This window comes from Schistocerca serialis, chromosome 2, assembly GCF_023864345.2.
Source record: "Schistocerca serialis cubense isolate TAMUIC-IGC-003099 chromosome 2, iqSchSeri2.2, whole genome shotgun sequence".
Classification (NCBI taxonomy): domain Eukaryota; kingdom Metazoa; phylum Arthropoda; class Insecta; order Orthoptera; family Acrididae; genus Schistocerca; species Schistocerca serialis.
In genome coordinates, this window is record NC_064639.1 from 234,706,591 (window position 1) to 234,723,440 (window position 16,850).

Genomic DNA, 16,850 nt, shown 5'->3' on the forward strand with positions numbered 1-16,850 from the left:
GCGTGACACTTGGTACACAACATACACAGGAAAAGCTAACCAAAATCAGCGATAAAAAGAAAACCAGTAAGACAACGACTGATAGCACCGACGACTGGGACTTGTTGTTGCAGTATTAGAATATATCGATACTTCAGCCGCCGAAATAACATTATGGTGAGACTACTTTAAAACAACTCTTTCGTTAAATTTTATATTTAATTTAGTTTTGCGTATTGCTAGGTAAATAGCATTGAAGTAATGGATGTAGTGTGCAACAATTTGCCACAGCAGTACTCACGACATAAAGGCCTTAAGAGACGTATTCTTCGTTGACATTTGTATTTATCATGATGATCTTTGATAGAAGCTATATCGTGGATAGTGCCATGGAAATCAGTGCTTCATTTAATTATGAACGACGACAGCCTTTTACAAATATCTTCATCTCCAATCATTAAAATTTCGTAGTATGAATTACAGTAACAGCAAGTGAGATTTGAGCCTTTATTCGTATATGTAGAGTACACTGACCTCTTGCACTATGTGACAATGCAGACACTGTTGACCAGCTGATCATTGTGAACAAGGTTTCAAGGGTTTAAGACATTCTCAGTCTTCAGTCCGTTGGCTAGAAATTAATTTGAGACATATCCGTGTTGAATTCCGATTTTACAGGACAGGGCGAATCAGGTTATAGTTGTGGAAAAGGCCCAAAATCAGTTACTGTCAGTTGCACGAAACATACTGACTTTACTTTCTTAAAACACTTAATCACATATGCCCTTAAAAGCATTCAGAAACAGCACGGCTGAAGGCCCGAACACAAGTTATTAAGATTGCTTTAAGGAATACAAACGGCTGTAGTCTTTAGTTACAAAATTTTATATAAAAACTCGGCTGAAGGCCATACACTGGGGATCGAAGAAATGAGGGCTTAAGGCCAGAATAAGAAATAGAGGAAAATCTCCTTTTTTAAAGTAAATTTTAAGCAATTCAATCTTGAAGCCTTAGTTTAACTCGGATGAAGGACTTATTTTAAAATTAAAACAAACTAAATTAATAAACGGCTGAAGACCTCGCACTGTACTTGAGACCAAAGAAAATCACAATCAAATGGTTCAGATGGCTCTGAGCACTATGGGACTTAACATCTGAGGTCATCCGTTCCCGAGAACTTAGAACTACTTAAACCTAACTAACTTAAAGTCATCACGCACATCCATGCTCGAGGCAGGATTCGAACCTGCGACCGTAGCGGTCGCGAGGTTCCAGATTGAAGCGCCTAGAACCGCTGGGCCATCCCGGCCGGCAAAAATCACAACCTAAAAACAACAGAACAGTGGTGCTCAGAAGTGTACCAAAGGTCGGCCTGAAGAGGTAACTAACATAAGCTTAGGTGAGACAGGTAGCCAAAAGTAAGATTAAATAATCGTACGGCAACCCGACCCAGGGGCAGCTGAAGGACCGACCAACAACCTAATCCACCCCTTTTACGCCAACGGCACAACAACGAAAAATATCAGCGAGGACGAAGATAACAGCAGCACTACATCTTCAAAATTGGCGTCTAAATACAATCAAGGCACAATAACCACTCCAAAAACAAGAAGAACACGTAAGGCTGTCGAACTACACGCCGTGCCGGACAGAATCAACACGGGGAGGAAAAACACACTCGTTGCTCTGTCCCAAACGACCGACTTCCAGTACGCAGACAGCATTCATAACTGCTCAGTGCAAATCACAGAAGCTACACACAGTTCCACGTAAACACTTGCACCAAATACTCCGACAATCCTAAAACCAATCACTGTGGAACAACAAGGAGAAATCACAAGTCGACATACACAGAGTTTCCATAAGCGGTCGGCGACCAAATACACGTCGTCCGATGAGACGACCAACCGAACGACCAACCCAGGTCCGCACTCAAGTTATGTGTGTCGGCAACGGTCGGCTAGTCATGGCTGTCCGGAGCTCACTGCAGCTCCATCCCGACTCCCTCGATGCCCGTTCGAAACTCGGAGACACGGCGACCCGGGCACACTGGCTCGGACCCAACCGTGCAGAGGGAAGACTTGCCCATTGGCCACCCGACATCTCTGCACAAGGAAGGAATCGGCCCACGTCCGGCAAGATAACCAACTCACGAGGCCCAGAAACGGTCAAAAGACCAAATAGATGACTGGGTGTTGTGTGATGTCCTTAGGTTACTTAGGTTTAAGTAGTTCTAAGTTCTAGGGGACTGATGACCATAGATGTTAAGTCCCATAGTGCTCACAGCCATTTTGACCATTTTGACCATTTTGAAGACCAAATACACGTCGCCCGATGAGGCGACCGAACGAATGACCAGCCAACGGTCGTTCCCGCTCCATTCACGTTCCGTCGGACAGCGCATGTGTGTCGCCAGCGAGACCATACCTCAAAGTGTGGGTCGAGTGTGTGTAGCACGCTGACCGGTTGGTTGCAGGTCCTCACCTGCTTCCTTCTAGTCAACATATGGTCATCGCTATCAGTGATGAAGAGCCAGCTTACATCACAAAAGACCTCCACTTGCCCTCCAATGAACTCTTGCTTGACACCACGGAAGTCGAAAATAGCGATTGTTTGGGGTCAGTGGAATGCACGCTACAGGGCGTCTGGCTCGAAGCTGTCCTTGAAGTAATCGATTTATAACAGTTCATTGTGTCACAGTGATGCAACAGCACGATGCGCCGCAGCCAAATGCCGAACACGATCGTCTTCTCACTCCTTTATGCGAAGTGGCCGTCCGGATTCCAGTCTTCTTGCGACCGTACATTCCCGTGACTACCACTGTAATCAATCACGCGCAATAGCTACATTCCTGTCAACCTGTCAAGTCTTTCTGCAGTATCACAGAAGGAACATCCAGCTACCCGTAGCCATATTATACGACTACGTTCAATATCAATGATGCATGTACTTGTCACCTTAAACGCATTCTTGACTAACATTAACTGACCTCATCCATTCTCAAAGGTAACTAACGCTAACGACCGTCATAGCGTGTATTTAAAGCAAACCTGATTCGCTTCGGCATAGTGGTGCTGCTAGCACCACTCTTATGCGACGGGCTTGAAATCGTCAATCAGATCGTCGAAGGAAACACTTGGGACACGGTTCAGAATTCACCGCATCCAGGAGTAAAAGGCCCAGTATGCCAATACGGTTTAGTTTTGAGTGATGCATATGGGGCCTGAAGATGGAATAATGAATGTCGAAACTGGTAGCAAAAATAAAATAACATCTCAAATGCACAGCTATTGGCGAATTTCGTTGTTAAATACTTCACCAGTCGCTATCCCATGTGCGCAATGGATCAACAGGGACCCTTCGTTAATGTCGCACAACTCCTTCTTGGTGTCGCATTCTTTCTCCTTATTTAATTATTCACTTTGTAACAGGAACTTTAATGGAATTAACTTTTACTGACAAAAATTTAAATGCTCTCAAAACATTTCAATGAATCATTTAGATAGTAATGGCTTGGGTATACTTTATAGAAAATGTGGACGTTAGTGTTGAGCATTACACGTACAGACATACCACGCCACACGGGAACACCTACTTGATTCTCTTAGCATTGACAGACCAGATGTTGATAATTATTCTTATGTTTTGTTTCTGTTACTTCTTTCTGTCTGTCGGTGTTATTATTAGAATAACACCGATCGCCTTCGTCATCAACGGAAATTTTATGTATAAACACCGGTTTTACCGAACAACGTAGGTTATTCGGATCTAAAACAGCGGGAACGGTTTTAATCGATCTGTTCTTCCCATATCTAGCGGGTTGTGGGCGTGTGGTTGTCAGTTGTCAATAACAATGCTACGATGCTTTGGGCTAACCTTTGGGACTATTTGAATCTCTACTTCTGACGTCCTCTGGGTTTCCTCACAGTAATGCACACACCTTTGTGATGCGATGCTTGGGCATAAGAGCAAATACGTCCAGCTCGTTAACGCCAATGTAGAGCTAGCACATCCACTATCCTTGAAACACCGGCCAAGACGCTGAAATTTGTGACTTTATCCGCTGCTTATGCTGGAACACGCATAAAATACGACATGTTAACGTGGAAACAGTCCAATCACTGTAACCGATCCCAATGTTTCTGTTTCATGCGGACTACGAATCTCATTTGTCACTAATGTACAGCAAAGCTGCTTTATATTGTGTAATGTCACGTTGACTTTATTCGCGATATTGTATTAGCAGCTTTGCATGGTATATGGTTAACAATCGAGTTATATTTACCCGGATATTAGGAAGAGAGAGAGAGGAAACAGCGATTAAAGCCAGCCCTTAATTCCAGTTACGCATTTATCTGCTGCCAGTTGATCTGCACCAGAGAAACAAACGATATAAAAAATTCCGGGAACAATATCTCGTTTGCCCACTAATAGCATGCTAACAGAGAATGCGTAATACACTCCGTCATTTTAATCTACTTCTATTAAACTGATATATGCATAGAAGGCCGAGGACGAAACAGCTCTGATTCAATGCGTAATCAAACGACATATTCAGCCACTGCTGGATCTCCAGTATAATCTGTTATGACTGAGGCATCCGACAGTACGTTGTTACAATATTCCTTGCACTGCATTTTCAAAGCAGTGGGGTTCCCACTTAAAAAAACGCAGTTGATATCCGTTTGATCCATGGCAGCGCCATCTAGCAGACCAACCATATCGCCATCTAGTTTCCCCCTTCAAGCTAGACAAGTTTCGTTCTTTGTAGTTCTTTCGTTTGACGCTTGTTTCGTGAGATATTTGGCGGTCACGATCAATGGACCACCCAGTATGGTGTTCCTTTTGCAATACTGTATTTCTTTGACGCTGTATTCATTGAAATTGTGCCACTTTTAATTTCGTCTAATGCAGTCTGCCTATCGTCTTCACTGTAAGTGTTATACTGTCTTGCACCAGGCACCTTTCAATGACTTCTCGGCATATTGTACCTGTGTAGGAGAACAATAGAATCGTAAGAACACAATGACAGGAGTGTATCTGTAGGGCTGGGGTAACACTGACCGACGGTCAAAGTAACCCCGAATCAGAGACTTCATGCACATGACCTCAGAAAAAGTAATATACTAGTCGATGTATACATATGAAAAAAATAATAAGTGGTCTGTCATTAGAATTAATCGAGTAACATACCTGATATAGTATATTGATGGAACTTTTCCACCAAAGAGTATTCACAAAAGAAGCAACTGAGAGCGCTTGCTGTTTTTCTCTGTCGTTGAACTTATCTGCAAGCAGTTACAGGGTAACAGAGTCGCTGAGAAGATTCTACACATCCTTTTCAAACGTTGCCCCTTCTTGCGTAATCTTCTCGCCGTGTCTGTCTTGAGTAAGGGTTTAAGTCAGTAATTGGAACATTGGCGTAACATCAATGTGCCTCACTAGGCTTCGTACTGTTAATAGAATTAGCCTGACCTTCCTATATTGTGAGAACCATCTTAATTATAAAATTATGGTACGGAGCCTACATTGTAACGTAGAATTGGAAATACGAAACAACATGATATGTTTAAAAACAATATTGAATTTTTACACACACACACGTTTTATTTATATGTCTCACAGGGTCATCTGCTGTCTCACCATTGATGGTTCATACATGAGTATGCGGTGACTAGTACCACGAGAGAACCGAGGAGCCCCCAGAACCAGCCATAGGACGCCCAAAAGTTCTGAAGGTGGCTGTTGCATAGGTCGAAACAGGTAAATAAACAAATATTATTGCGACCTCGACTGTCTATTGTAACTTAAATACATCACTGATTCTGCATACCAGGGATCTGACAGTTTGTCGGAAAGTTTGTGGAGGTATGTGGCATTAGATGTCTACACACAGGTCATGTAATTCGCGTAAATAACGGGCCACTGTTATGCATACGCGGTGATGCCGGCCCTATAGCGAAACAGATGGTTTCCATAGGATTTACATGAGGTGAATTTGGTCGCCAAGACATCAGTGTGAGTTCACTATAATCCTCGTCAAACCACTAGCACTGTTCTGCCTCCGAGACATGGTCGGTTTACTGCTGAAGGATAACATGGCCGTCGGGGAAGACGTCAAGCATGAGGAGATGCAGATGGTTCGCAGCTGTCAGCGTGTCTTCGCTTACTACCACAGGTCCCAAGCAAGCGCAGGAGAATGTCGCCCCGCCCTCAGTATAATACTGCTTCCACTAGCCTGCGTCCGTAGCACCCCGCACGTTTCGAGCCGCCGTTCACCTCGATGACGGCTTTTGTGGAAAAGACCTTCGACCTTCTCTAGCAAAAATGTGATACACCCGAAGAGCCAACGCGTTTCCACTGATCGACGGTCGAATCCCGGTGGTTCCGTGCCCACTGCAAATGTAATTGAGGATGTCGTTGGGTCAACATGTGAAAACAAAGCTGGTCAGCAGCTGAGCTCCATGTTCAACAAAGTACGACGAACGTTGTGCTTCGAAACGAGCGTAAACCAGGACTACGCTCTTTCGGCAGAGATGCCACAGATCACCCTCTGTCCTACTTAACAGAGCAGACAAGCTTCCGGACCTCACGTTCTGTGAAGAGTCGTAAACGTCCAATCACATAGCGCCTAGCGGTAAGTCCACACCTCTTTCCGTAGACGCTCAGGCCAGTAGCACGTGAATATTCGAGCAGCTTCACCGTTTTTGAGGTACTCGTTCACAGGATTTCAGTAATAATACAGGGTGTTTATGAATGAAAATCGGGGATTTAACGCTTTATAATATTTATTACATTAAAGTTACAGTTATAACTGATATGTCAAATGAAAGAGCAACTCAAACAATTGTCTTTGGCACCAGTTCGCATGCACAGCGCGCAATGTTTCCGCCGCAATCCGCTAGACAGCGGTAGTGGCGAAGATGGCGGCTACTGAACAGAAAGCGTTTTGTGTTTTGCAGTTTGCAAAGACCGAATCTGTAGTTACTGTGCAACGTGTTTTCCGGCTGAAGTTTGGTTGTGATCCTCCAACTGATAATAATATTCGTAGTTGGTACCATCAATTTGATGTTACTGGCTGCCTTTGTAAAGGGAAGACCACAGGACGACCATGAGAGGCTGTTCAGCGAGTGTGAGAGTCATTCACTCATGCCCAAAGAAATCAGGCTCGAAGGCTAGTCGTGAATTACAAGTTCCTTTGTCGACTATTTGTAAAGGTTTAAGAAAACGCGTACAACTACATCCTTACCGTTTACAGTTATTAAAGGCTCTAAAGCCAGCAGATCATGGATTACGTGCCAACTTTGCAAACGAAATGTTGTTTCATGACGATGAAGAGTATTTCGATTATGATGTCTTCAGTGAGGAAACGACCTTTCACCTTAGTGGACATGTTAACACTCACAATGTGCGCATCTGGGGGTCAGAAGATCCTCACAAGGTGGTACAAATGCAACGAGATTGCCTAAAGTGACTGATTTTTGTGCCGTATCCCGGCGGAAAGTTTATGGGCCTTTATTTTTTAGTGGACCTACTGTAACCAGCACTTCTTACCTTGATACACAGAGCAATGGCTCTTCCCTCAGTTGGAAGAAGATGAGCCAGAGAACTTCATTTTCCAGTAAGATGGTGTGCCACCTCACTGGCATAGCGAAGTACGCAACTGGTTGATCTTCACTGTACCCAAGCGCTGGATAGACCGCAAGGGACCCAATGGCAGGGCTTGCTCTTCATGGCCACTACATTCACCCGACCTAACGCCATGCGATTTTTTTCCTTTGAGTCTTCACCTAGGATCATGTGTACGTGCCTCCGCTACCAGTAGACCTCCCTGAATTAAGAAACCGGACTGAAGCAGCTGTTGCTACAATCATACACATCCATGCCCGGGGCAGGATTCGAACCTGCGACCGTATTGGTCGCGCGGTTCCAGACTGAAGCGCCTAGAACCGCACGGCCACTCCCGCCGGCCTATAGGGAGATGCAGAGGGTAAAACTATAGGGAATGCAGAAATTAGAATACACTCAGTAAATAATCGAGAACGAACGGTGTAAGCTCTACTGGCCGAGCGTTTCTAGGCGCTTTAGTCCGGCACTGCGCTGCTGCTACGGTCCCAGGTTCGAACCCTGCCTCGGGCATGGATGTGTGTGATGTTCTTATGTTAGTTAGGTTTAAGTTGTTCTAAGTCTAGGGGACTGATTACCTCAGATGTTAAGTCCCATAGTGCTTAAAGCCATTTGAATCACTTGTAAGATCTTCTCCTAGTTAAAGAGGTTGGCTAAAAGAGAGGAATTTGAGGTGATCCATATCAAACCACTAAGGAGACTGACCACTTAAAAATAAAAGAACTTTCACATGGTCATGGTCTAAATGTGGGTAAATGGAAGGTAATGCAGATTACCGTTTTTGTCCAATTACAACAGCGACCCCGAGAAACAGCTAAATTCACAACTAGGACGACTGACTGTGACGACCCACCGACGCGTAGTCCTCTTGAATTTGAAGATAAGGTTCTTCGCCACCTTCAAGACAAACGGACGAAGAGTGCTCGAAACTTTGCCCATGCCATGGGCACCTTTAGAGCATACTGTTCTGAACTTAAGAAAATCTCCTGTAACTTGTAAGTTTCTTTTAAGCAAATGGATTAAATGGCAAATACAGTTGGAGACAGACCTATCTGCGAAACTAAAACAAAGAGAAAAATAATGTTTAAAATATTTTAATTGTTCATCGAAGACTGTATTTATTGCATTCTCTTAGTATATGTGCAATGTCCTCCCAATGAGGCAGGAATCACAACTTCTAGAACATATTAATTGTAACAAAGGTCTCCTTCTTTTAGTATTCATGTAATATCCTTAGCTTCTCAATAGTAACAATTTGCATTAAGCACCGGCGGGGTCAGGGATTTTCTCTGCCTCGTGATGGCTGGGTGTTGTGTGATGTCCTTAGGTTAGTTAGGTTTAAGTAGTTCTAGGTTCTAGGGGACTGATGACCTAAGATGTTAAGTCCCATAGTGCTCAGAGCCATTTGAACCATTTTGCATTAAGCAAAACAGATAAGAAAACGTGGTAGTCTTTGAGAGATAGTAATAAAGAGTATATTTGGCCCCAGGAGGGACAGAGAGCCATAGGAATGGAGTATACTCACAAGCAGGTATTGGCCAAAGGATGAAAGAAAGAGGGCTGATGTGGGTAGGTCGGCTAATTAGGATAGAAGAGAAAAAAGTGGCGCAAGTAGCGTGTAGATGCACTCATGATGCGTGGAAGTCGGAAGGGGCCGAGGAAGGCCACATGCAAGATGAAAGGATGATATCAATTGGGATGTGGAGACGAAGGGGCTGAGAAACGGAGAACGGACCAGGAAAGCCAGGAATAGAAATGACTGGTGGAGGAATGCAGAGATCGCATGTGGTATCTCATGTCAAAGTGAAATTAAGAAGAAGAAGAAGAAGAAGAAGAAGAAACTAGTTAGGAAGTTAATATGAGGCACGTTGCCTGTAGTATTATTCCAAGAAAATATATTCTATTTTCTTCTCAGCTGTTCGTCCTTTCCTTTACAAAACTACTGACATATAAGGGAGATGAATTATTTTGTTAGTTTGCATAATGTCCAGTCTTTAAGGGCTGCGTGAAGCTGTATGAAGCTGTGACGACTGTTCATTCGTTTTGCCGTTTAGTAGTGTTTGGTGTAGACTGGCATTTAGAACGGCGGAATTTTACTCAGAGCATCAGCCGCTGATTCTAGGGTCACAGTGAAGAGTCTCACGCTCGTATTTTTAATTTTACATAGGATTTTTATTTTCGGCACCTTGTAAAGGCGCTTCAGTCGAGACAAACTACACTGAGGAGACCTTTATTATCGCGTCGGACACCGTTTATCCTAGCATAGTGCAGCAGCTCGTTATGGCATGGACCTGTTAAGTCATGTTGAATTGCCAGTCTTTATACAGTCCAGACTTGCCACTTTCACGAATGTTGATGAAATGATGTGGACAAGACAAAGGTCCAGTCCCCGAGCGGAAAAATCCCCGACCGGGAACCGAACCCGAGACCCCGTGAACCAGAGGCAAAGTCACTGGACGCCTCCTGCAGATGTATGGACCCATGATGCTTCTATAGCCGGCCATAATTGTGAAAATACTGACGGTTCATAATTCTGTGCAAGAACTGACCCCTCGATCATGTCCCAAAAATATTCGGTATGATTTATGTCGCGTGAGCCAAACCATTCAATTGAATTATCCAGAATGTTCTGCAAATATAATGACTTACAGTCAATGTTTGGTTAAGTTGGACCAGAGGAACCTGTACATTCCTAGTAAACAAAGCCCACACCATTATGGGGCCACCACCAGCTTGCAACGTACCCTGTTGACAACTTGGGTTTACGGCGGACTCTACTTCTCGGACCAGGCTACGGTTTTCCAGCCATCAAGGGTCCGGCCGATGTGGTCACGAGCCCACGAGAGGTACTGCAGGCGATGTCGTGCTGTTAGTAAAGGTACTGGTATCGGTCGACTGCTGACACAGCCCAATAACGCCAAATTTCGCCGCACTGTCCTAATGGATACAGTGGTCGTACATACGGCGTTGCTTTCTGTTCGTCTTTTAGCACTGACAAGAAACGCCGCTACTTTTGGTTATTAACTGAAAACCGTCGGCCACTGCTTTGTCCGTGGCGAGACATAAAGTCTGAAATTAGTTTTTCCCTGGGTACTTTTGACACTATGGATTGCGGAATATTGAATTCGCTGACGATTTTCGAAACGGAATGTCTCACGAGTCTAGCTCCAACTGCCATTCTGCGTTAAGAGTCTCTTAATTCCAGTCATGCGGCCATAATCCGTCGGAAACCTCTTCACATGAATCACCTGAATACAAGTCACAGCTCCGCCAACGCACTGCCATTATATAACTGTATTCGTGCACATCGCTATCCCATGACCTCAGTGTTTAATAATTTTAATTTCTGTTGAAGTCTAGAGGTCACGATTTAGTTGTCATATTTTAAGAAATGGAGTCACTACAAGTGGTACACTAAGTATCGTACCCCACACATGATGCGGTCGCTTGCAGAGTATACACGTAGGTGTAGAACAGAAGGGTTAAGAAACGACGACCTTAACGGAAAAAGACCCTCGAGCTCTCGCTGTAACTAACGGCGCATACTTAAAGATTCCGGGCGTTGCTCTCGAGTTTATCTCGACACTGATCCGAAGATAACACCACGTGCAACGTGACCTCATTATCGCGCCAGCGTTCGGAAAACTCAGCTCCTTGGTGGCGGCCACAGGGGGCGGCGAGCGTCAGCGCGGGGCATGTTGGGAGTCACGGCCGCCCCGCTCCGGGGCAGCAAATCGAATTCAATTTCCTGCGAAACAAAGAAGCCCTCGTCGGCGCCGCAACGCTGGGGCGTCGGCCGCGACCGCAACAGGAAATGAGAGCGGCTCACGGCGCGGCGCGGCGTAGCGTGGGGAGGCGTCGTGTGGCGTCCATCACCAGTTGCAGGCCGCCGCCGCCGCCGCCGCTGTCGCCGCCACCGCCCGCTAAACGGCTCGTAGACGGGTCTGCCCGCACTAGAGCATCATCGCAAAGTCGGCAGAGGGTGGACAGCTCTGATCAAAAGTATCCGGACACCCCTATGTAACGTAAAATTTACCACTGGATGTCATGAGAGGTGGCCCCGACGGTATTAAAGGAAGCAACGAGTGTCAGTAAAGACAAAGTAACGGGAGAACGGGTCGTCAGAAGAGATCAGCGACACTAAACATCGGATAGTCATTGGATGTCACCTGAGAAACAAAACCATCAGGGGAAATTTCAACCATTATAAAGCTATCCAAGTCGACTGTTGGTGATGTGGTAGTGAAGTGGAAACGCCAAAGAACAACCATAGCTAACTCAAAACCAGTTACACCTCGTGTGCTGACGGGCACATCGTCGAGCATTGCGGAGGTTGGCTATAAGAAATCGCGTGCGATCGGCGAAAGGTATCACTCGAGACCAGAAAGGTACTACAAGCTGTCCAGCAACCACAATGACTGAGCGTATGGAGACAAATAGAGTGAGTTACAATTGTGGAACAGGTCCTCATAAGCCACAGAGTTCAGCAGTCAGTACCAAGCGACATCTGTGATGGTGTAAAGTGCGGCGTCACTGGAGAGCGGACGGTTGGAAACGAGTGGTTAGGCGTTATGAATCACGCTGTAACCTGTGGCAATCCTAAGTTTGGGTTTGGCGAATGTTTGAAGAGCATTATCTGCTATCACGTTTAATGCCAACAGTTAAGTGCTGATCTGGTGTTATGGTATGAGGGGTGATCTTCGTGGTTAAGGCCTTGTCTCCTTACTGCGCATTAGAGAAGGCTAAATTCGGATGGGTATCAACACATTTTACGGTATTATGTGCTGAGTACAGTAGAGAAACAGTTCGGAGACCATGATTGAGTGACTGGACATGACAATGCATCCCCTCATATGGCACAATCTGCAACGCATTTGCGGACAAGAACAATCCTGAAATGGAGTGGCCTGCCCAAAGTCCCGACTTGAACCCAATGGAACAACTTTGGGATACGCTAGAACGTCGACTTCGTTCCCTATCCCAATGTCCAATCACTAGTTGGTCCGGTTTCGGATCTTGAGGAAGACTGGGCTGCCACTGCTCCACACACATTCACACACCTCACTGAAAGTGTCCCTTGAAGATTTCTAGTCGTTATGAAGGGGAATGGTAGACACGACAAAAATTTATGTCCAATAATATATGTCCGGATACTTTTGATCAGAGAGTGTATGTTGTACCACCTCGCTTGCTGTATTTGAAAATGGGAACTCTCCGCACCAAAGAGGGGTCGGAGAGAAGTAGTTCCCTTCGGCAAGGCTTCAACCGGTCGCACCATTAACATGTCGATCACATTCTTCTGAATGTCCATCTTGAGTATTAATAATAGCTTCAGCTGTATTTTGGTCCTGTATTACTGTGCCACTACCGGTTTCATGGCGTTAAAGCCATATCTTCAGATGACATATGATTAAAACACCTGAAGATATGGCTTTAACGCCATGAAATCGGTAGTGGTACAGTAACAAAGCACCAAAATACAGCTGAAGCGATTATTAATACCCAAGATGAATACTCATAGCTGTGGTTGCCTCACCTACAAGGTTGTCATCTGAATGTTCTCGACAATCACAAAAAGTCGTCATTTAGAAAAAAAATCAATTTCGGGAAAAGAAGGTCACAAAGACTGAGATATCAGGTTGAATAGGGGGACTGACGGTGAAACGATAGGAATGCTTTTTGAAGACAAAAATTCCGTGGAAGTGGCAGTATGATGTGGGGCGTTCTAATGACGCAGCATCCACTTGTCTGTAATGCCGGGTCTCACTCGATTCACCCTCTCCCTGAGTCTTTCAAGGCCATTTCTTTTAATCCACTTGGTTGGAAAGTTGTCTCGGAGAAACAAATTCTTTATGCACGAACTTCTACGGTTAAAAAATCGAATCAGCATTGGTTTGATCTTCAATTGCTCGTTCGGACTTTTTCGGTAGAGAAGATGTGTCAGCGTGCCACTCCTCACTTTGCCGCTTTGTCTCAGGATCGTACTAAAAAATCCAGGATTCACTACCTGTGAACACACGACTGGACAACTCGTGGTCATTGGCATTCTTCTCAAGAAGATCAACGCACACGTTTCTTCGATCGCCTTTCATCTCAGTTGTGAGGCTTTCCGACACCATTTTGGAATGAACCTTTCGCCTGCGCTAAACTTCGGTCAAAATTTGATATACACTGAAGGTACTTAATAATTTACCCATCATCGTTATAGTTTAAACGTCGGTCTGATCTCACAGGTGTACGCATACTTCCGAAGTACCCGTCGGTTTGCGAAAGTCTTTCTGAACAAGATTCATCTTCAACGTGTTCCGGGGGTGTGTTTCAACTTTAGCCATATAGTGTTTGAGAATTAGGTCACAACCGCAGATTCCAAAAGTTTAACACAAAACCTGATGACTCAACGTGGCACTAAATTCTGCTGTTGCGGTATCGTAACATACAACATAAACACAGCTTCACGGATGGCGATCTCAATAATCACGTGATAGCTCTACGAACCAGAAACTCAGACTGAGCGTCTGGAAGGGATGAACACAATAGTCTGCACACGTAGAACGACACATTGTCGCCAGCTCGCTCACTGCCTTGTCAGTCTCATACAAAATGGCTAACCTACTGCACGGTCACTCACTCCTACTTTCAGATAGTCTGTGCAACTGTTTCCAGTGACAACAAAAATTTCATCCATACTTTTTATAAATGTGTATGTAAATATGTCACATCTTCTCTTAAATCAGCCGACTAATTTGAACCAAACTTGGTACACATATCACTTACTGTCTGGAGAGAATCGCTGTGCGGAGTAACAATCAACTACCTGTCAAAGGAGGGCGCCGAAAAGGAATGTACGCTACCACGCACGAATACCCAGACTTTACTCATACAGTATTTGAGAATGATAGCAATTAGTGAGATGCCACAAACTGTACACGTAGTTTCAAACCTTTGCGAAACTATTTCAAGCTAACAATTCCCACTAAATGATGAAAGAAAAAAGTTTATTGTTTATTAGAATTCCGCTGTTCGTGCGATAAAACTGTCGCGTCAGGCATTAGGTTTACATTTTTTACTTCTTAACTAATGATGGTATTCGCAACACATTTATCAGCCATTATTGACGCTGTTGTTATTGTGGTCTTCAGTCCTGAGACTGGTTTGATGCAGCTCTCCATGCTACTCTACCCTGTACAAGCTTCTTCATCTCCCAGTACTTACTACAACCTACATCCTTCTCAATCTGCTTGCTGTATTCATCTCTTCGTCTCCCTCTACGATTTTTACCCTCCACGCTGCCCTCCAATGCTACATTTGTGATCCCTTGATTCCTCAGAACATCTCCTACCAACCGGTCCCTTCTTCTCGTCAAGTTGTGCCACAAACTCCTCTTCTCCCCAATTTTATTCAATACCTCCTCATTAGTCACGTGATCTACCCATCTAATTTTCAGCATTCTTCTGTAGCAACACATTTCGAAAACTTCTATTCCCTTCTTGTCCAAAGCCGGCCGGAGTGGCCGAGCGATTCTAGAAGCTTCAGTCTGGAACCACGCGACCGCGACGGTCGCAGGTTCGAATCCTGCCTCGGGCATGGATGTGTGTGATGTCCTTAGGTTTAAGTAGTTCTAAGTTCTAGAGGACTGATAACCTCACGTGTTAAGTCCCATAGTGCTCAGAGCCATTTGAACCATTTTTTCATGTCCAAACTGTTTATCGTCCATGTTTCACTTCCATACATGGCTACACTTGGTTCAAATGGCTCTGAGCACTATGGGACTTTACATCTATGGTCATCAGTCCCCTAGAACTTAGAACTACTTAAACCTAACTAACCTAAGGACATCACACAACACCCAGTCATCACGAGGCAGAGAAGTGGCTACACTCCATACAAATACTTTCAGAAACGACTTCCTGACACTTAAATCTATACTCGATGTTAACAAATGTCTCTTCATCAGAAACGCTTTCCTTGCCATTGCCAGTCTACATTTTATATCCTCTCTACTTCGACCATCATCAGTTACTTTGCTCCCCAAATAGCAAAAGTCTTTTACTACTTTAAGTGTCTCATTTCCTAATTTAATTCCTTCAGCATCACCCGACTTAATTCGACTACATTCCATGATCCTCGTTTTTTTTTTATGTTCATCTTATATCCTCCTTTCAAGACACTGTCCATTCCGTTCAACAAGTCCTTTGCTGTCTGTGACAGATTTACAATGTCATCGGCGAACCTCAAAGTTTTTTTTTCTTCTCCATGGAATTTAATACCTACTCCGAATTTTTCTTTTGTTTCCTTCACTGCTTACTCAATATACAGATTGAATAACATCGCCGGCCGGTGTGGCCGAGCGGTTCTAGGCGCTACAGTCTGGAATCGCGCTACCGCTACTGTCGCAGGTTCGAATCCTGCCTCGGACATGGATGTTTGTGATGTCCTTAGGTTAGTTAGGTTTAAGTAGTTCTAAGTTCTAGGGGACTGATGACCTCAGATGTAAAGTCCCATAGTGATCAGAGCCATTAGAACCATTTGAATAACATTGGGAAGAGGCCACAACCCTGTCTCACTTGCTTCCCAACCACTGCTTCCCTTTCATGCCCCTCGACTCTTATAACTGCCATCTGGTTTTTGTACAAAATGGAAATAACCTTTCGATCCCTGTATTTTACCCCTGCCACCTTTAGAATTTGAAAGAGAGTATTCCAGTCAACATTGTCAAAAGCTTTCTCTAAGTCTACAAATTCTAGAAACGTAGGTTTGCCTTTCCTTAATCTTTCTTCTAAGATAAGTCGTAGAGTCAGTATTGCCTCACGTGTTCGAATATTTCTACGGAATGCAAACTGATCTTCCCCGAGGTCGTCTTCTACCAGTTTTTCCATTCGTCTGTAAAGAATTCGCTTTAGCATTTTGCAGCTGTGACTTATTAAACTGATAGTTCGGTAATTTTCACATCTGTCTACACCGGCTTTCTTTGGGATTGGAATTAGTATATTCTTCTTGATGTCTGAGGGTATTTCGCCTGTCTGATACATCTTGCTCACCAGATGGTAGATATTTGTCAGGAATGGCTCTCCCAAGGCCGTCAGTAGTTCTAATGGAATGTTTTCTACTCCCTGGGCCTTGTTTCGACTCTGGTCTTTCAGTTCTCTGTCAAACTCTTCACGCAGTATCGTATCTCCCATTTCATCTTCACCTACATCCTGTTCCATTTCCATAACATTGTCCTCAAGTATATCGCCCTTGTAGAG

The 16,850-nt window shown here is 44.4% G+C and overlaps 1 protein-coding gene across 1 annotated transcript in view; it reads right to left on the reverse strand.

Annotated features, from left to right (window-relative positions):
* LOC126455873 (probable G-protein coupled receptor CG31760) overlaps positions 1 to 16,850 on the reverse strand; it is a 1,325,234-nt gene that overhangs the window by 1,186,210 nt on the left and 122,174 nt on the right. The window lies entirely within an intron of this gene.